Source organism: Ornithorhynchus anatinus, chromosome 1, assembly GCF_004115215.2.
Source record: "Ornithorhynchus anatinus isolate Pmale09 chromosome 1, mOrnAna1.pri.v4, whole genome shotgun sequence".
NCBI lineage: Eukaryota > Metazoa > Chordata > Mammalia > Monotremata > Ornithorhynchidae > Ornithorhynchus > Ornithorhynchus anatinus.
Window position 1 is genome coordinate 104,456,827 of NC_041728.1, and position 20,689 is coordinate 104,477,515.

The window sequence follows — 20,689 nt, forward strand, 5'->3', positions numbered from 1 at the left end:
AAAGATGTGGAATGCTTTACGAATTTGTGTGTCATCCCTACTCAGGGACTGTGCTAATCATCTCTGTATTGTTCTAATTTCAGAATATGGGCTGCCAAAACAGCAATATTTACCATGAAATTCAGTTGAGCTAAACTGGAGTTTAATCTAATTAAGTCTATAACCGTTCATGTTTTTTGATAATTGGGGAGTGAAAAGTGGAAGTCCTTCACCAGTGGATTTTGGAAACTTTCTGACCCAAACAGTTGTGTAATTGAAGTTATAAGTTCCACTGTTTACAGACAATTCTGATTAATTAAAGAGTCAGTAGAGGACTAATGGGTTATACATATGTTCTAGTCTTCATGAGAAACCTGCTTCTTGAAAATGACCTTTTTATACACTCCTTGTCCCTGCTATTCATCATAATATGTTTTCTCTGAAGTCCCAGTTTTTCTTTGAGCCCAAATAATTATGCTTCATGTAATTAATGTAAAGGGCCCTAATGGCCCTACTATCTAATGCTCAAATAAGTTAAATAAGGTATAGTAGGAATAGTAAAAAATATAAAATGTAGGCATAAGAATTATGGGTGTTGTGAGAAGTGGATGGTAAGTGACTAGGAAGGGGTGAAATGGCATTCGGGAACTGTAAAGTGGGGAAATCAGGGATAAATTCAGGGAGGCCACTTGTAGAAGATGTGATCTCAGAAGAGAGTTTTATAAATGGGAAAAAAAAACTTTAACGGCTAAGAAATCAGTTCACTTCTGTCATTCAAAAGAACCTACCAACTAGCCACAGTGCTTAACTTGAAATGTAATAAGCAGCGTGGTTTAGTGGAAAGAACCGGGCTTGAAAGTGAGAGATCGTGGGTTCTAATCCCAGTTCCACCATTTGTTTGCTGTGTGACTTTGGGCAAGTCACTTCACTTCTCTGTGCCTCAGTGACCTCATCTGTGAAATGGGGATTAAGACTGTGAGCCCCATGTGGGACAACATGGTAACCCTTGTATTTACCGTAGTGCTTAAAACAGTGGTTGGCACAAATACCATCATCATTATTATTATAGTTATAGTAATAGTCATAAAATTAACACTTTGAACTTGAATAACGCTTTTATTTTTTTGTAAGTAATTACTTATCTCTTGATTTATTTCATCCTCACAACACCCCTGTGACTAAGGGAGAAGCAGGTATTATTATTCTATCCTTGACTTCCTCAGACTCTGTGGGAGAGAATTCACAATGATAAGAGAGAATGAAAGAGCAATAACAAATATGTTTTGAGTTTTTCATCACTCCCTTTTCTGAAGATGGAAGGGGGATGGAAAGGAGACCTGCAGCTCAACCAGAAGACCCCAGGAAAAGCTGCCAATCAATATACCTAATGTTCATTTCAATTAAAAAGAAAAAAACCCTCAGCCTGTTGAGTTTCATCTTCTCCATGTAACTGGCTGAATTTCGGCTTCTCAATCTCATCCATCTCAAATTTGTCCTTCTCTGCTCTTGCTCTGCCTTCTCCTATGCCCTGCAATAATTCTTCAATCACTTCAATCGATCTTATTTATTGAGCACTTACTGTGTACACAACAGTGAACTAAGCACTTGGGTGAGTACAATAAAACAATATAACAGAGTTGGTAGACACATTCCCTGCCCAAAATGATCTTACACTCCTCCCTTATTGACTCTCATTCCCAAGGCCCGACTTTTTTCTGATGTTAAACATGTTCCCTGCCTATGAGGACCTTCATTTTAAAGGGTGAGATAGACTTAAACATATTAAGAGGGGTATTCAAAATAAATACTTGATTGTACAGTACGATGAACATAAATGCAAAAGTGTTGAGGATGGATGTAAGTACAAAAGAGTTGGAGTTGGTAGATGGGTTTAATATGACAGATCGCAGGGAAATCAATCAATCAATGGTATTGAGAGCTTACTGTGTGCAGAGTAATAAAAATAAGGATGGTATTTGTTAAGGTGCTCACTTTGTTCCAGGAACTGTACTAAGGTGGATAGAAGCAAATGGAGTTGAACACAGTCCTTTACCCATGTGGGGCTCACAATCTCAATCCCCATTTTACAGATGAGGTAACTGAGTCCCAGAGAAGTGAAGTAACTTGGCCACAGTTACACAGCAGACAAGTGGCAGAGCTAGGATTAGAACCCGTGACCTCCTGATTGCCAGGCCCGTGCTCTATCCACTATGCCATGTTGCTTCTGTGTTGTACTAGACCCTTGGGAAAGTAAAATACAGTAGAGTAGGTACATGCTATCCCTGCCCAAAAGCTGCTTACAGTTTACATGGGGAGATAGTTGCCTAAAAAGGTTGCAGATATGGGACAATATAATATTTTTAAAAGTGCTGTACAGCTGAGAAGAATATCAAAGTGTTTAGGGGTACAGAGCCAAGTGCATAGTCGATGCAGCAGGAAGGCCAGAGAAGGGAACTAATGGGCTTAGTTTAATCAGAGAAGGTTTTTTGGCAGAAATGGGATTTTATTCATTCATCCATTCAATTCATTCAATCATTTACTGAGTGCTTAACCTTTGCAGAGCACTTTAGTAAGCAAGTACAATAGAACCTCTGGCCTGGAATGGCCCTCCACCCTTCAATCTGTCAAACAACCACTTTTCCCCATTTCAGAGCCCAACTAGAGGTGCAATTCCTCCAATAGGCCTTCCCAGACTAAGCCCTGATTTTTCTCAGCCCTCCCTCCCTTCTGCTTCACCATGACTTGCTCCCTTTGCTCTTTCCCCCTCTCCTCACCCCACAGCGTTTCTGTATGTATGTATCTATAATTCTATTTATTCATATTGATGCCTGTTTACTTGTATTGATGTCTGTCTCACCACCTCTAGACTGTGACCCCATGTGGGCCAGGGACTGTCTCTCCTTATTGCTGTATTGTACTCTCCAAGCACTTAGTACAGTGCTCTGCACACAGTAAGTGCTCAGTAAATACAAATGAATGAATGTACAGTAAAACAGACACATTCCCTGCCCACAAGGAGCTTACATTCCAGAAGGGGAGAACAGACATCAGTACAAATAAATAAATTACAAATAGGTATGTAAGTGCTGGGAAGGGGAAGAACAAAAGGAGAAAGTCAGGGCCGATCGGGGGTAGGAGAAGAGGAAAGGCAGGGCCTAATCTGGGCAGGCCTCTTGGAGAAGATGTGCCTTCAATAAGGCTTTGAGGGCCAGGAGAGTAATTGTCTGTCAAATTTGAGGAGGGAGGGCATTTGAAGCCTGAGACAGGATATGGGCTAGGGGTCGGCGGTGAGACAGGCAAGATCAAGGCACAGTGAGAAGGTTAACACTAGAGAAGGGAAATGGCCAGGCTGGGTTATAGAAGGCGAGTAGTGAGGTGAGGTGAGGTAGTAATGGGCAAGGTGATAGAGTACTTTAAAGCCAATGGTGAGAAGTTTTCGTTTGATATGGAGGTGGTTGAGCAACCACTGAAGTTTTCTGATGAGTGGAGTGACATGTCCTAAACATTTCTGTAGAAAAATGATCTGGGCAGCAGAGTGAAGTAAGAATTGGAGTGGGGAGAGACAGAAGGCTGGGAGGACAGCAAGGAGGCTGCTGTAGTAATCAGGCAGGATGTGATGAGTGATGAGTGATTGTATTAAAATGGTAGCATTTTGGATGTAGAGGAACAAAGAGTTTTGATGGAGAGGAAAGGGATTTGAATGTGCAGAGAGCTATGGTCAGTAGGATTTGGAAAGGAAAAGAATTCCAGGCAGGAGAACAGCCTGAGAGTGAGGATGGATTTGGGAGAATTGAGACTGAAGTACAGTTAGAAGGTCAGCTTCGGAGGAACAGAAAGATTGAGCTGGAAAAAAATGGTGGGGAATAAATAGATAGGTAAGATTGGAAGAGCTGACAAAGAACCTTGAAGTCCACTGTGAGGAGTTTTTGTTCAATTAGAAGAATTTCCTTCGCAGTGAAGTAGCTTGATGCATTTCAAGACAGAACAATAACTCTTTCTCAGCGAAACTGTGTACAGTGCAGAATGGGTATGTCTGATTCTGTCTGGGTGCACTGAGGATGACTCTCTGATGGAAATCTTCATGATTCCTTTCAAGAATTGAAGCAGGTACGTCCTTGAGGTTCCCCTTATATATTCCCAAGGAATTCTCTGCATTCCTTTTGTGTCCCACCTTCCATTTTCTACCCTGGTCCTAACTGGACCACCGGGGTCAATCTATCAATCAACTAGTCAGTAGTGTGTATTGAGTGCTTTGCTGTGTTCAGCCACTTGTTACATCTCAGCATTTGCCTATGTACTCTCAGGGATCTAAAGATGGCCCTAACAGAGTGTGATTCTTTTCACCCACCTAAAAGGACCTGCACTTCTATGTGTATGATTCCCAAATCTACATCTCCAGTCCTGACCTCTCTCCTCTGCAGTCTCACATTTCCTCCTGCCTTCGGGACATCTTCACTTGGATGCACCAGTGAACCTTCAAATTTAACACATCCCAAACAAAAAATCTCATCTTCCCACCAAATCCCAGCCCAGACAGAACACTTGGCTTCTCTAGTGCCAGTTTACTCCTTTTGCCCCAGTCTCATCTAGCTTGCTGCCGACCTCTTTCCCACATACTCTCTAGCCTGGAACTCCCTCCCCCTCCATAAATGCTAGACTAACATTCTCCCCACCTTCAAAGAATTATTAAGGTCACATCTCTTCCAAGAAGCCTTCCCCGATTAAGCCCTCTTTCCCCTGGCTCATTCTCCCTTCTGCATTGTCTATGCATTTAGACCTGTGATGTTTGGGAATTTGATATTCACTCCACCCCCAACCCCACAGCAATTATATACATTTTTGTAAATTATATATTATAAATTATTTATTTATATTGATGTCTGTCTCCCCTTCTAAACTATAAACTCATTATGGGCAGGGAACCAGTCTGCGAATTCTGTTGTACTCTTCCAAGGGCTTAGTGCAATGCTTTGCATGTAGTAAGAGCTCAATAAATATCTTTGATTGATTGATTTAACTTCTCTAGGCCTTGGTTGCCTTATCTGCAAAATGGGGATTACATACCTGCTCTCTCTAACTCTTAAAATATGAATCCCAAGTGGTTCAAGGGACTGTATCTAAACTGATTATCTTTTTCTCCCTTGAGAAGTGGATAGATGGATAGAGCACAGGTCTGGGAGTCAGAAGTGCCCTGGGTTCTAATCCGGAGTCCACCATCTGTCTGCTGAGTGATCTTGGGCAAGTCACTTTATTTCTCTGTGACTCAGTTCCCTCATCTGTAAAATGGGGATTAAGACCGCGAGTCCCATATGTGACATGGACTGTGTCAAACCTGATTACTTTGTACCTACTCCAGAGTTTAGTACAGTGCCTGGCACCAAAGTAAGCACTTAGAAAATACCATAAAAAATATTATTGTTGTTTTTAGGTGTCAAAACAGCCCAGTCTGAAGAAATTAGAACTTTCAAATACTATCCTTATTCTTCTACAATTTAAATGGGGAAAATATGCACGGTTTGAATATAATACCTTTCAATGTTGCTTGGAGAAAATGACGTTGATCTTAGAACTGAAATCCATTTTCAAGGTGACTAATCTCCTTATTTCTTCATTTCTTTAATCAGTGGTAGGTAAAAGAAGGTCCTTGCTGGCTTAAGAAGCAGAACCATTTAAGTATTTGCAATTCCCTTCAGTTGGGTTATTGAATTCTAATAAAAACCAGATAGAAAAAGAAACACAGTTTGCAAAGCCTCAGATGTTAGTGTTGACAAAAAGTGACCATCCTGTGTCTGTCTGAAGGTTTCTGAGTCCACAGCTTCAGTTTATATATGGAACCTTAATGGCCAGGTTTGCTGCACTGCTGGATTGGCCTCGGAGTTACCTCCTGTGGGAAGTGACAGGGCATCTGTTGAAGAGATGGAGATGCAGAGAGTCAAGGGAATCTGGGTGTGAATGGTTCTAAAGGGACGAAGATTTGTGATGAACTTTGGATCTTTAACCATCAGACTTCATTATTGCCAGCTGTGATGGAATTCATGACACCAAATCCCCCATAGCATGGTGGATAGAGCATGGGCCTGGAAGTCAGAAGGTCATGGGTTCTAATATCGGCTCTGCCAATACAATCTGGATGGTCTGCTGTATGACCTTGGGCAAATCACTAACTTCTCTGTGACTCAGTTCCCTCATCTGTAAAATGGAGATTAAGACTGGGATCCCCACATGTGACAAGGGACTGTGTCCCACCCAATTATCTTGTATCTACCCCAGCACTTAGAACAGTGCCTAGCAAGTGCTTAACAAATACCATAATTATTACTTTTATGTTTCTCAAACTGTCCCACCCTTCTGCCTGTTCCCTGCTACTTTTTGAGATCTGAATTCCCAGTGTTCCTCAGAATAGCAATTCTGGACCCAAGGATGGATGATCATTTTCCTCTCTTCACAGTCCTAAAGGACAGCACACAACTATCTCTAAATTGGGGTCACCCACTCTTACAATTGGGTTGTGCCCCTTGTGAATGGTAGGAGTGGTATTCATTCATTCATTCATATTTATTGAGCACTTACTGTATGCAAAGCACTGTACTAAGCACTTGGGGGAGTACAATATAACAATAAAATAGACACATTCCTTGCCCTTATAGTAGTAGTAGTAGAAATAGTAGTCAAAGTATTTGTTGAGTGTCCACGAGGTGCAATGCACTCTACAAAGGACTTGGGGAGTACGAAAAATCAAGTGACAACTTAATAATAACATTAATAATAACAATACTTGTAAAGTTCTATGTGCCAAATACTGTACTAAGCATTAGGGTAGATACAAGATAATCAGGTCCCATATGTGGCTCAGGGTCTTAGCAGAAGAGAAAACAGGCATTGAATCCCCATTTTGCAGAGCTGGGATTAGAATCTGGGTCCTCTGACTCCAAGGCCTGTGCTCTTTCTACTAAGAGACACTGCTTCTCTGCACATAAATGGAGAGACAGGAATAAAAAAGTACTTATGGAGTATTTTGAATAAAGGATTGAATGTACAATTGGAAAAGTGCATAGAGTACCTCTGACCTGGAATGCCCTCCCTCCTCCCATCTGCCAAACTAACTCTCTTACAAGTCCTACTGAGAGTTCATCTCCTCCAGGAGGCCTTCCCAAACTGAGCCCTCCATTTCCTTCTGCTCCTTCTCCCCTCCCCATTGCCCCATTCCCTCCCTCTGCTCTACTCCTTTCCCCTCATTCATTCATTCATTCATTCATTCATTCATTTGTATTTATTGAGTGCTTACTATGTGCAGAGCACTGTACTAAGTGCTTGGAATATACAATTCAGCAACAGATAGAGACTATATCTGGCCAACAACAGGCTCACAGTCTAAACGTCCAAAGCATTTATGTATATTTGTACATATTTATTACTCTATTTTATTAATGATGTGTATATAGCAATGTTTCTATTTATCTACTTTGATGGTATTGATGCCTGTCTATTTGTTTTGTTCTGTTTCTGTTGTCTGTCTCCCCCTTCTAGACTGTGAGCCCGTTGTTGGGTAGGGCTTGTCTCTTTCTGTTTCCTAATTGTACTTTCCGAGCACTTAGTACAGTGCTCTGCACACAGTAAGAACTCAAGAAATATGATTGAATGAATGAATGAAGAACTTTATACAAAGGAAAAGTGGAGGAAAAAGCCGGGATGGGATTGATAAAATAAGAGTTTTGAAGATATTCATCTAAGCCACCAATCCCACCTACCTGCTTTACCCTCCCCAACACCCTTAATCCTCCAAATTTATCTGACTGTTTGATTTGAAGTTCATCCATCACCTTCATAATAGAATGAGGTCCCTAGGCCTTAGTGGAAAGAACAAAGGAAATCAGGATAGCAGGTTCTAGTGCAGACTCCACATCTTGCCCGCTATATAACCAATCAACCAGTCCGTGGTGCTTATTAAGTGCTCATATTTTCCAGAGCACTTGTCTAAGTGCATGGGAAAGTACAATATACTAGATTAGGCAGACGTGATTCCTGTTCATAAGGAATTTAATCTACAGGGGAAAATAAGGAGTTCTGTTTTAGACAAGTTACACAATCTAGTACTTTATGATCAGGGGAGGGCAGATAAGGAAATGACGGCTTTAGTCAAAGAAGGCCGCTTGGAGGAAATGTGATTTTCAGAGCGTTTTGGTTGTGGGAAAAGTGGTGGACTGTTGGATGTGAGTGGGATAGACAGACTCAAGCTACAGAGAGTAGGCTGGTGTTAGAGGAGCCAAGTGTGTTCACTGAGTTGTAGTAGGAGATCAGCGAGGAGCAGATTGAGTGCCTTGAAATCAATTGTAATAATAATAATAATGTTGGTATTTGTTAAGCACTTACTATGTGCAGAAATACTGTTCTAAGCGCTGGGGTAGATACAGGGTAATCAGGTTGTCCCACGTGAGGCTCACAGTCTTAATCCCCATTTTACAGATAACAGGCACAGAGAAGTTCCCACAGTCACACAGCTGACAAGTGGCAGAGCCAGGATTCGATCCCATGACCTCTGAATCCCAAGCCCGTGCTCTTTCCACTGAGCCACACTTCTGTTTGATGCTAAGGTAAACAGCAACTATTAAAAGTCTTTTGGGGAGTGGGAGGAATATGGACTGAATGAGTTTTCAGAAAAATGATCTGGGAAGCAGAGCGAAGTGTGGACTGGAATGGGGAGAGACAGGAGGCAAAGAGGTCAGCAAGGAGGCTGATGCAGTGGTCAAGGTGGGAAATGCTCAGTGCCTGGGTCAGTGTTGTAGAAGTTTGAGTGGAGAGGAAAAGTTGGATTCTAGAGAGGTGAATCCAGACTGTATTTGATGATATAGTGCATTTTGAATTTTCCTCAACCAAGGAAAGCTTCTAAAGGCCCTCTGCTCACCATGCTTCTATTCCACAGGGAAGGTTTGGTTCTATGAAACATGTTTTTGGCACAAAAATATCTAAAATAATTATCACTGACAAAGAAACAAATAAGGAGCCCTGAATTGAGCACTGTCCTGGGAGTCACAAAGACCTGTGTTTTAATCATAGTTCCACCACATACTTGTCTGCTGAATGACCTTCGTCAAATCACTTAACTTCTCTGTGCCTCAGTTACCTCATCGATAAAATGAGGATTAAGACTATGAGCCCCATGTGGGACATAGACTATGTATAACCTGATAATCTTGTAGGTAGTCCAGTCCTTAGTACAGTGCCTGCCACATAATAAGTGCTTGACAAGCACCATCTAAAAAAAATGAAAAACAGAGAGCTTTGACCAAAAAGAAGAACTTTTTGAAAGGAATGTCCAGTTCAAGAACTTGGCCATATCCTTTTGCAAAATAACAAAAAGGAATTCTTCAGAGATAGCTTCTCTGAAGATTTGTGATTCTGCAAAATTCATAGAGGCTATTCCACCATGGCTTTCCATTAAGGTGAATGGAGTGTGAAAATAAATCACACCCACAAAATACAAGAATGAACACTGGTTCATTGGTTCTGCCATTTTAGTCCTATAATAATACAAGTATCCTACCACTGTTATACAATTAGATGGCCCTATATCGCTTTCTTTCACTAGATAATGTTTTTGTTGAGGTCAAGACCCCTTAACTAGATCTAGTTCAATTGTTGCAGGGGAAACTAGAGGGTAATTTTATCAGAGGTTGGTGTTGTCAGCACCATTGTACTAGTTTATTCCTTAGGGCCATGCTGTCTTCAGGTAGTTTCCAAAGATTCTTTTCTATAGAAGTTTCCTTTCCACAGGTTACTGAGGGAAAAGTGGAAGGAACTACACTGAACATCTTTCAGCCAAACGTTTTTGAACATTCAGTTCAAGGTCATCCCAATTGATCCTCCTCCCATATAGAAGCACACAAGAAAAATATCCTCAAGGATTTAATCCTCTACAATCTGAAGAAAAATGCTCTATCGAGCCTCTTAATATTGATGCTTTTGAAATACCCATTACATTTTTCAAATAGTTGACATTTACTTTTTAGAATGATATCCTCCTAACCACTATTGATTTATTGCAGAACTAGAGATAAAAGCCCAATTTTCAAATGTATCCCTTCATCTGCCAGCTCAAACAAACAGATGTGGGTGGAAGCCAAACATTAGGCATTTACTCACTATTGTGGATTCTGGAATTGCAACAAATTGCTCCTAAAGGAAAATGTGTCAACTGATCATTAGAAAAGCAGCACTGCCTAGTCGATGGAGCAAGGACCTGTGAGTAGGAAGAACATGGGTTCTAATTTTGGCTCTGCCACTCGTCTGCTGTAACCTTGGGCAAACCACTTCACTTCTCTATGTCTCAGTTACCTCATCTGTAAAGTGGGGATAAAGACTGAGAGACCCATATTGGGACAGGGACTGTGTCCAAACCAATTTGCTTATATCCCCAATCGCTTAACAAACCCCACAGTTATTACTACTACCATTCAAACCATGAACTTTACCTTTCTATAGGCAACGAGACCCTATTCGCAGGTGGGACATGGCTGCAAAAACTTAGCCCATAAAGAGAATTCCTTACTATGCTATTGAGTCTGACCCATGGTCCTCTTTGTCTCTGTTTTCAAGCCTTATTCTTTGTAACCCAACCTCAGTGAAGCCTCCATTCAAGACATCAGCTGGGAATAATAATTATTATTGTGATACTTGTTGAGTGCTTACTATGTGCCAAAAAGGTTGGACACAGTCCCTGCCCTGTGTGGGCCTCACACCCTTAATCCCCCTTTAAGAGATAACTGAGGCACAGAGAAATGAAGTGGCTAGCCCAAGGTCACACAGCAGACACGTGGCAGAGTCAGGATTAGAACCCAGTTACTTCTGACTCCCAGGCCCATGCTCTATCCACAAAGCCTTGCTACTTCTTCTCTTGATTGCTTCTCCTTGCTCTATTGCCCGAGGCAGCAACTGAAAGATGCTTGTCATTAAACTAGCATATGTGACTTTATATGTTACTTAAATTGTGGTATTTGTTAAGAACTTAGTATGGTGTTGAGCACTATGCTAAATTCTGGGACAGATATAAGATAATCAGGTTCCACATGGGGGTCCCAGTCTAATTAGGAGGGAAAACAGGTATTGAATACCGTTTTGCAGATGAGGGAATTTACAGAGAAGTTAAGTGACTTGCCCAAGGTCAAACAGCCAACAAGGGGCAAAGCTGGAGTTAAAACCCAAGTCCTCTGACTCCCAGGCCCATTCTCTTTCCACTAGGCCACACTGGTCCTCCAGTTGTGCAAAGTCATAATGCAGAGTCCACGCTAGCCCTTCTTCTAGACTGTGAGCCCATTGTTGGGTAGGGATTGTCTCTATTTTCTGCTGAATTATACTCTCCCTCGTGATTAGTGCAGTGCTCTGCACACAGTAAGTGCTCAATAAATACAATTGAATGAATTAATGAATAATCATTAATCTCTCATTTAATCAATCTATGGTACTAAGGTTTTTTAATGGTATTTGTTAAATACTTACTATGTATCAAACAGTGTTCTACCTACTGGGGTAGGTACAGGTCAATTAGATCTGACACAATGCCTGTAGAGAAGCAGCATGGCATAGGGGATAGAGCACGGGCCTTGAAATCAGAAGGTCATGGGTTTTAATCCCAGGTCTGCCACCTATCTGCTGTGTGACCTTGGGCTAGCCACTTCACTTCTCTGTGCCTCAGTTACCTCATCTGGAAAATGGGGATTAAGGGACTGTGTCCAACCCAAATTGCTTGTATCCACCCCAGTGTTTATTACAGTGCCTGACACATAGTAAGCACTTAATAAATACCATTGTTATTATTGCACGGGGCTCACAGTCTATGTAGGAGGGAGAACAGGTATTGAGTCCTCTTTTTACAGTTGAATAAATGAAGCACAGAAAAGTCAAGTGACTTGCCAAGGTCACACAGCAAACAAGTGGCACAGCCAAGATTGCATTTATTGAGCACTTGCTGTGCGCAGAACACTATACTAAGCACTTGGGGGAGTCCAATGCAATAGAGGTGGTGGACGTGAACCCTGCCCTCAAGAAGCTTACAAGTCTGGAGCTTTTGCATTTCCCTCCTAGGTCTCTGTGAACATGGGCTGTGCTTCTGAGGTATGAAATTAAGCAACAGGAGCAATGGCAGAGGGAGATTGGGAACTCAAAATAAAACTACAGGACACAGAGGTGCCCTATACTTACATTTTATTTGGCAAAGATGACAGATTGTCTAGTATATAACTGGAAGATTGGCCATCTTGCAGCTGCTGTCATCTTCCAACAACTTGCTATGTTACATTATTTGAGACTGACTCATTTGTTCTGCCCTCCTGGCTTGCGTGTGTACACTTGGTAATAACATCTTTTCATTATTCATTTCATTATTTCATCATCGCCTGATGTATGCATAAATACTGTAAGCTTGGGGTGGCTTTGCCAAGAGAATAATGGAAGTACAAAAGTCAATAGGGTGGTGGAATATTCAACAGTGAATATTTGGATGGCCTTGGCATATTGGATCACTGCAGAAAGCTGTGAGTTAACCAAGAGGAAACTGAGAGAAGCCAGTAGAATCTATGAAACAACATGGTCTTCATCAACCATGTGCGCTGAAAATGTTGAAGAGTCAGATGTTTTCAAATTAAGGTAAATATGCTAGGTCTTCCTCATCCCTGGTGCAGTCTTATAGAGAAATATCCATTTTGTTGTACCAATGTTGGATTATCAATGGGACAATGAAGATGTGGTTCTTGAGTTTGTTTTCTTTTTATTTAATACAAAAAATAATCCCCAGGAGCAGGCGGCGATCTGAGGCAGGAGTGAACACCCAACCTGGGGAGCTCTGAGGCCATTGCCTGGAGGCTCATCTGGTGGGCAGGCTCCAACATTTTGCATCATCAACCAATCAACTAATCAATGGTATTTATTGAACATTTAAGGTATGTAGAGCACTGTACAAAACACTTGGGAGGAAGAGGTGCTGCCATGTTGGGTAACGTTACCCTACAGATAATTACACCCCCACTTCAAAGCCCTATTGGAGGCACACCTCCTCCAAAAGGCCTTCCCTGACTAAGTCCTCCTTTCCTCCTCTCCCATTCTTTTCCGCATCACCGTGACTTGTTCCCTTTATTCATACCAGTGCTTAGTATGTTTGGCACATAGTAATTGCTTAACTGGCTCCACAGCACTTAGGTACATATCTGTAATTATTTATATTGTCTGTCTCCCCATCTATACTGAAAGCTCACTGTGGGCAAGGAATGTTTCTACTGACTGTTGTGCTCTCTCAAATGCTTACTACAGTGCTCTGCACATAAAAAGCACTTAATAAATACAATTGAATGAATCAGTGAATTGGGCCATACTTTCACCCCTTTGCCTTAGGAATGACAGAACTGATAGGCAGCCCAGACAAGTTTATAAGCCAAGCGATTCCTCTTGTCAATCATATTTATTGAGCACTTACTGTGTGCAGAACACTGTACCAAGCACTTGGGAGAGTACGATGTAACAAGAAAACAGGTACATTCCCTGCCTACAACTAGCTTGCAGTCTAGAGGATGAATTTACGTGCAAATCGTACCTCTATCATACATACGTTGCTTAACTTACCTGTCAGATCCACCAATGAGAAACAGGCAGAAATGCCTTCAATAGGAAGTGATTTCTGCAAGACTGAGAGAATATTATTATTACTAGGAAGTGACCTAGGCCCTAGGAGAACTTGGCTCATTGTGTATAAGAAGTTTTGAGCTCCTCAGATATAGATGTGGCATCTGTGGCATCTGATTGATTGTATTCTCATTTAAAGAGCACAAGACTGGGGGTCAGAAGAACTGAGTTCTAGTGCCACCTTTCCCACTTGCCTGTGGCATGACCTTGGGCAAGTTACATAACCTCTCTGAGCTTCAGTTCTTCTTCTTCTTCTTCTGTATGATGGGGTAAAATAGATTGTGAGCTCTGTGTGGAACAAGGTGTGTTCAATCAGGTAAACTTGTCACCCACCATCAGATACCTAGAGACTAAAATGAATATTTTCTAATTCATAGAGTCACTATCAAGAATCAGTTTAACCTAGATTCTGCCTGGGAAATAATTCATGTCAAACTAAGGGAAGAACAGGTGGCCACATAATGCCTTCTATGGCATGCATAGCATGGGCAACAGAAAGACCTGGGTTTTAATGACGACCCCCCCCAAGTGGCCTGCTGTTTGACCTCGGACAAGTCTCTTAACCTCTCGGTGCCTCCGTTAATTCATCAGTAAAATGGGGATTAAGATTGTAAGCACCATGTGGGACATGGACTAGATCCAACCTGATTCGCTCGAATCTATCCCAGTATTTAGAAAAGTGCCTGGCACATAATCAATCAACCAGTCAATATTTATTGAGCATTTACTGTATGCAGAGCACTGTACTAAGTGCTAGGGAGGGAACGATATAGCAATATAACAGAGTTTGTAGACTCAGTCCTTGCTCCATTCAGTAAGCGTTTAACAAATACCATTAAAAAAATGTATCCTGTGAAGCATGGATTGGAGGTTTTGCAGTCTACCCAGAGAAGAAAAGGGGAGGTTTGTTTGGGCACTGCTTAGGACACTGCTCATTATGGATCCCAAGCAGGAATAATACCCAATGGCTCTTGGGAAAGGCCTATCTAGTTAGCAGATATTTAGGAAGTGATTAATCTGCTCCCACAGGGGAAATGTCAAGAAAATACTATAATAATAAAATTTAAGTGCTTATTATGGGTCAAGAACAGTTTTAAACAATGGGGTAGTTACAAGATAATCAGGTTGGACACAGACCCTGTCCCACATGGTCTCACAGTCTTAATCCCCATTTGACAGATGAGGTAACTGAGGCCCAAAGAAGTTAAGTGACTTTTCCTAGGTCACACAGAAGACAAGTGGGAAGACAAGTAGCTGGGAAGCAGCATGGCTCAGTGGAAAGAGCTTGGGCTTCGGAGTCAGAGGTCATGGGTTCGACTCCCAGCTCTGCCACTTGTCAGCTGTGTGACTGTGGCAAGTCACATAACTTCTCTGTGCCTCAGTTACCTCATCTGTAAAATGGGGATTAACTGTGAGCCTCACGTGGGACAACCTGATGACCCTATATCTCCCCCAGCACTTAGAACAGTGCTCTGCACATAGTAAGCGCTTAACAAATACCAACATTATTACGTGGCAAAGCTGGGATTAGAACTCACGTCCTTCTGACTCTCAGGCTTGTGCTCTTTCCACGAGACCATGTTACATCTCAGGAGGAGAAATGCCATACTGTGGCCTCTAAGAGTGCTAAGATGATCACAGTCCACACTGTTCAGTGAACTTGGCCATCATGTTCCAAAAACATCTTCCTGGTGGACTAGAGGAAGAACAGGAGGGACAGGGAATCGTGCTGGACTAAATGGACACTTGGTGGTAACCTTTTCCACCAAAAATGCACATAATCAGTAGGAAATCAAACACCTTCACAAACATCAAAGAACCTTCACTTCCCAAAACTTCTAAACTGTCAGTCAATCAATGGTACTTATTGAGTGCTGTCTGTGGAGTGCTGCACTACACGCTTGGGAGAGGACAACACACTAGAGGTGGGTGACACATTCCCTGACCACAATGAGCTTACAGTCCAGAAGCAGAGACAGACAATATAAACATATTATGGATATGTACATAAGTGCTGTGGGGCTAAGAGGGGTGAATCAGGGAAACAAATCCAAGTACAAGGGTGACATAGAAGACAATGGGAGAAGAGGAAATGAGGGCTTGGTAAGGGAAGACCTTTTGGAGGAGTTCTGCTTTCTGTCATAATAATAATAATAATTATGCTATTTGTTACTATGAAACACTTACTCTGTGCCCAAGCACTATTCTAAGCATTGGGGTAGATACAAGGTAATCCGGCTGTCCCACGTGAGGCTCACAGTTTAATTCCCATTTTACAGATGAGGTAACTGAGGCACAGAGAAGTTAGGTTGTTTGCCCAAGGTCACACAGCAGACAAGTGGCCGAGGCGGGATTGCAACCCACTTCCTCTGACTCCCAAGCCCATGCTCTTTCCAGTTAGCCATGCTGCTTCTCTATCACTCATCAAGTCATCAGTACGATCTCCAAGAACAGCTTATTGGTGAGGCAGTGTGAATCCCTACATTTGCTCCTTGTTGGCATTATGAAGATTAGGTTGAGCCTGAGAAGTATCATGCCCTAGTGGAAAGAACATGGGGACGTAAGTCCTGGATTCTAACCACCTTTCCTTCACTTGCATGCTCTGTGACCTTGAGTGAGCCACTTAGTTTCTCTGTGCCTCCATTTCCTCTTCTGTAAAATGGGGATTCAAAGCTAATCTCCCTTCTACCTAGACTGTGAGCTCCATGGGGGATGAGGACTATATCTGATCTCATTATCTTACCATAGTGCTGAGCACAAAGTGAGCCTTAAATACATTATTATCATTATTGTCACATCCATAGCTGAGAGTGCTGCTGGCTGACACTGTGCTCCCAGAAATAGAGCTGGGAGCATTATCTTGTCCATGTTCCCGATGGATGGGGGAGTGTGAATGTTGTCTGACATAATAGGCCTGTGCAAAAGCAAGGGAGCTGCCACTCATTTCTGCAGTCTCTTGGGCTGAGAGGTGAACCCCCTGACTAGCTGAGGGCTTAGAGGGAGGGGCTGAGAAAGGGATCCTTCCACTAGCAGGAAAGGCACTTGAGCCATTTCTGTGGGAGTGTTGATGAGATGGCCTGAACAATTCCCACTCTCACTTGGCTAGCTCTCCTGTGGCCAGAGCACAGACTGGGAGACAGCTGGGAGGGAGAGTGGGTGTCATCTGTAGCCACGGAGCAGAGAATTTCTTATCATCTAACAGCCCAGACTGCTGTATCCTCAGTCATTGCCTAAACCATGATTAAGTTAGTCCTCACACTAGTTATTAGCATTATGTTAGAGAAACCAGGACTACTCACCTTCTGGGGAACTAACTCTCCCCAGTCCCTAGTCTCCTTGTAATCTAGGCCTGGAAATGTTATCACTTCCCAAGAGTTCTGAAGAAACTCAAATTAAGTTGGTTTAATCAGTGAAGAGCAGAATCCAACAGAGGATTAAAAATTTCAAGGAAACGTGTTAACTGTTAAATGTGACCAACTATCTTATGGACCGCTAAGACTTCAAAGACTCTGAGCAAGATACTGAGGAAAGTGATATTCATCACTGACAGCAGGATAGTGATCTGTAAGCTCATTATGGGCAGGGAATATGTCTAATTAATAATGTTGGTATTTGTTAAGCACTTACTATGCACAGAGCACTGTTCTAAGCGCTGGGGTAGACACAGGGGAATCGGGTTGTCCCACGTGGGGTTCACAGTCTTCATCCCCATTTTACAGATGAGGTAACTGAGGCCCAGAGAAGTGAAGTGACTTGCCCACAGTCACACAGCTGACAAGTGGCAGAGCCAGGATTCGAACCCATGACCTCTGACTCCAAAGCCCGTGCTCTTTCCACTGAGCCACGCTGTAATTCTATTGAATCATACTCTTCCAAGCACTTAGTACAGTAGTCTGCACATTCATTCATTCAGTCGTATTTATTGAGCACTTACTGTGTGCAGAGCACTGTACTAGCACTTGGGAGAGTACACAACAACAATAAGCAAACACATTCCCTGCCCAAAAGGAGCTTACAGTCTAGACGAAGGATGATAGGAAGTTCTCAATAAATAATACTGATTGATTGATTGATTCATTCATTAATCTTCCCTGAATGATTCAAGAGAAGTTCTGCCCGGACACACTGAGGTCTCTATGATCAGAGAGTGTGTTGGTAGAAATCGCAGGACCTTGAGAAGAAATACAGCCACAAAGAGTCTGTGGGGATAGTTAGGCTGATTCCTCTGATGATGTGAATTTCATAACACAAAGGACAAATGAATCAAGTTCAGTTTGGAACAGATATTTCTATTGCCTTTGAAGCCACTTCTCCTACATGAATGAAGTCAATGCTAGCTCATAAATCCTAGTTACAATCTTAAGGGAGAGTTAGCAACTCCAATTTAGAGGTGGGGAAGCTGGAGCACCCTACTGAGAGCTAAGCAGATCCACTGTTCAATCCTGCCCTACCAAAGGAAGGGCCTTGGAGAAAAGATTGATGCCTGTTTTGATGAGTATATATCTGTAATTCTTATTTATATTGATCCCTGTTTACTTGTTTTGATGTCTGTCTCTCCCTTTCTATACTATAAGGCCTGTGTAGGCAAGGATTGTCTCTCTCTTGCTGAATTGTACTTTCTACATGCTTAGTACAGTGCTCTGCACACACTAAGCGCTTAATAAATACGATTGAAGGAATGGAAGATTGGACATGGCTCAGCCCGGGAAAACTTCAAGACCTGCCCCAGGGGGCATTGCAAAGGTAGTCAACTCATCCCAGTTTTCCACATCCTACCACTGACCTGGAATGCCCTCCCTCCTCTCATCCACCACTCTCTTTCCCTCTTCAAAGCCCTACAGAGATCTCACCTCCTCCAGGAGGCCTTCCCAGACTGAGCCCTCCCTTTCCCTCTGCCCCTCCTCCCCTCTCCATTGCCCCTACTCCCTCCCTCTGCTCCACTCCTTTCCCCTCCCCAAAGGACTTGTATATATTCATATATATTTATTACTCTGTTAATGTGTATACATCTGTAATTCTGTTTATCTTGATGCTACTGATGCCTGTCTACTTGTTTTGTTTTGCTGTCCGTCTCCCCCTTTTCGACTGTGAGGTTGTTGTTGGGCAGGGATTGTCTCTATCTATTGCCAAACTGTACATTCCAAGAGCTTGGTAGAGTGGTCTGCACACAATAAGTACTGAGTAAATACGATTGAATGAATGAATTTACTCATTCAGTCATATTTATTGAGCAATGACTGTGTGCAAAGCACTAAACTAAGTGCTTGGAAGAGTACAACATAACAATGAACGGATACATTCCCTACCTACAACAAGCTTTTGTGCCAATTACTCCTGTTTCAACCTGGGCTGTCCCTTGGCCTGTGACTAGGGCTGGCACTCATCTGGGTTTGGAAAGGGCCAGCAGTAACCCATAGTAACTCTTTTTCCTGTGCCATTAAACTGCTGCATGTTGCCTAATTTTGGCTCTGCTATTGCACCTTCTAAGAATGACCACTTGTCTAATGTGAATAACAATTGCCCAAACCAATATACACTTCACTGATTTAACATCTGCCAGATTTCTGCTATGGGAAACTACCTAACTGCTCTTAGCACCTGCTTAATCACTACTGACACCTGCCTAATTGAGCGACACTCTTTAGAGGAATTCAGTGTCCCTAGGGGAAGCTGACATCCTCTTTCCCAAGGGGCTGAAAGATTATTGTTATTATTATCATTTCTATCGTTAAGCCCATACTATGTGTCAGGCCCTAATCTAAGCACTGGGATACATACAAGCTAATAAGGTCACAGCCCCTGCCCCACCTGGAGCTCACAGGCTAAGTATTGTAAGCTCATCAAACGGCAGAGATTGTCTCTGTTACCGATTTGTACATTCCAAGCGCTTAGTACAGTGCTCTGCACATAGTAAGCGCTCAATAAATACTACTGAATGAAGTAGGAGGGATAACAGGCATTGAATCCCCATTTTACAGATGAGAGAACTGAGGCAGAAACAAGTGACTTGCTTAAGGTCGTACAGCAGGCAACTGGCAGGGTCAGAATTAGAACCCAGGCCCTCTCACTCCCAGGCCCATGCTTTTTCCAATAGGCCACGCTGCTTCTCTAAGATCAGAGCAGAGCAACTGACCTGTAGTGGGGTCGGGAAGTTCGGGTAAGGGCAGGGGAGATTGGGGGATGCCTCCACTCTTTAAATCCCTTGGACCTGGAGGGTAGCAACAGGTGATTTTCCATCTTTTACTACTGAAAAATCGTCCCCGTGGCATCTTTTTGATAGGCTTAATGTTCATCTCTCTTTTTGTCCATTATTTGCGGGAGCTATCGGAGCACCTGCGGTGACCATCAACTCAGGCTGAATCCTTCTATACCTAAACCCCTGTCTGATCTCCAGACACACCCTTCCTTCACTCCAGAAGGGAAGGACAGGAAAGGGTGCCTGGCTACCTCAACACTCTGTTCTAGCTTTGATATTATTGTTATTATTATGGTATTTTTAAAGCACTTACTATGCACCAAGCACAGTTTGAAGCGCTGCCGTCTTCTGGATGAATCTTATTCCAAACCCTTAGGTCTATTTAATTCCGCCAGAATCATCTCCTTCTCACTTTATGTCACAGCTGAGATGTTCTGTAGGTCGTATTTAATGCTGCACTGTCATTTAAAACAATAAAAACGGACCGGTCCCTCCTGGGCAATAATTGGGTTTCCTTTGTCCTGGTGAAATTCAGGGATTTGTCCACCAGATGGCACGCGGAGGAAAGGGTTGGTTTTTCTCTGTTGAGGAGGAAGCTCTGAGAAAAGTGGACAAAAACCAGAGGCAGAGTGCTTTGAATCCTCCGAGGCAGACAGGATAAGTAAAAAAAACCCCAAAAACCTAATAAAGACAGTGTGAAAGGACTGCCCTCCCTCCTCACATCCGCCAAACTCTCTTCCCCTCTTCAAAGCCCTACTGAGAGCTCACCTCCTCCAGGAGGCCTTCCCACACTGAGCCCTCCTTTTCCCTCTGCTCCTCCTCCCCTCCCCATTCCCCCTCTCCCTC

The 20,689-nt window shown here is 42.7% G+C and overlaps 1 non-coding gene across 1 annotated transcript; it reads right to left on the reverse strand.

Annotated features, from left to right (window-relative positions):
• Nucleotides 1-105, reverse strand: LOC114817333. Its single transcript, XR_003765195.1, has one exon. It is a non-coding gene; the product is annotated as a U6 spliceosomal RNA (small nuclear RNA).
• Between the last annotated feature and the right edge of the window lie 20,584 nt (nucleotides 106-20,689).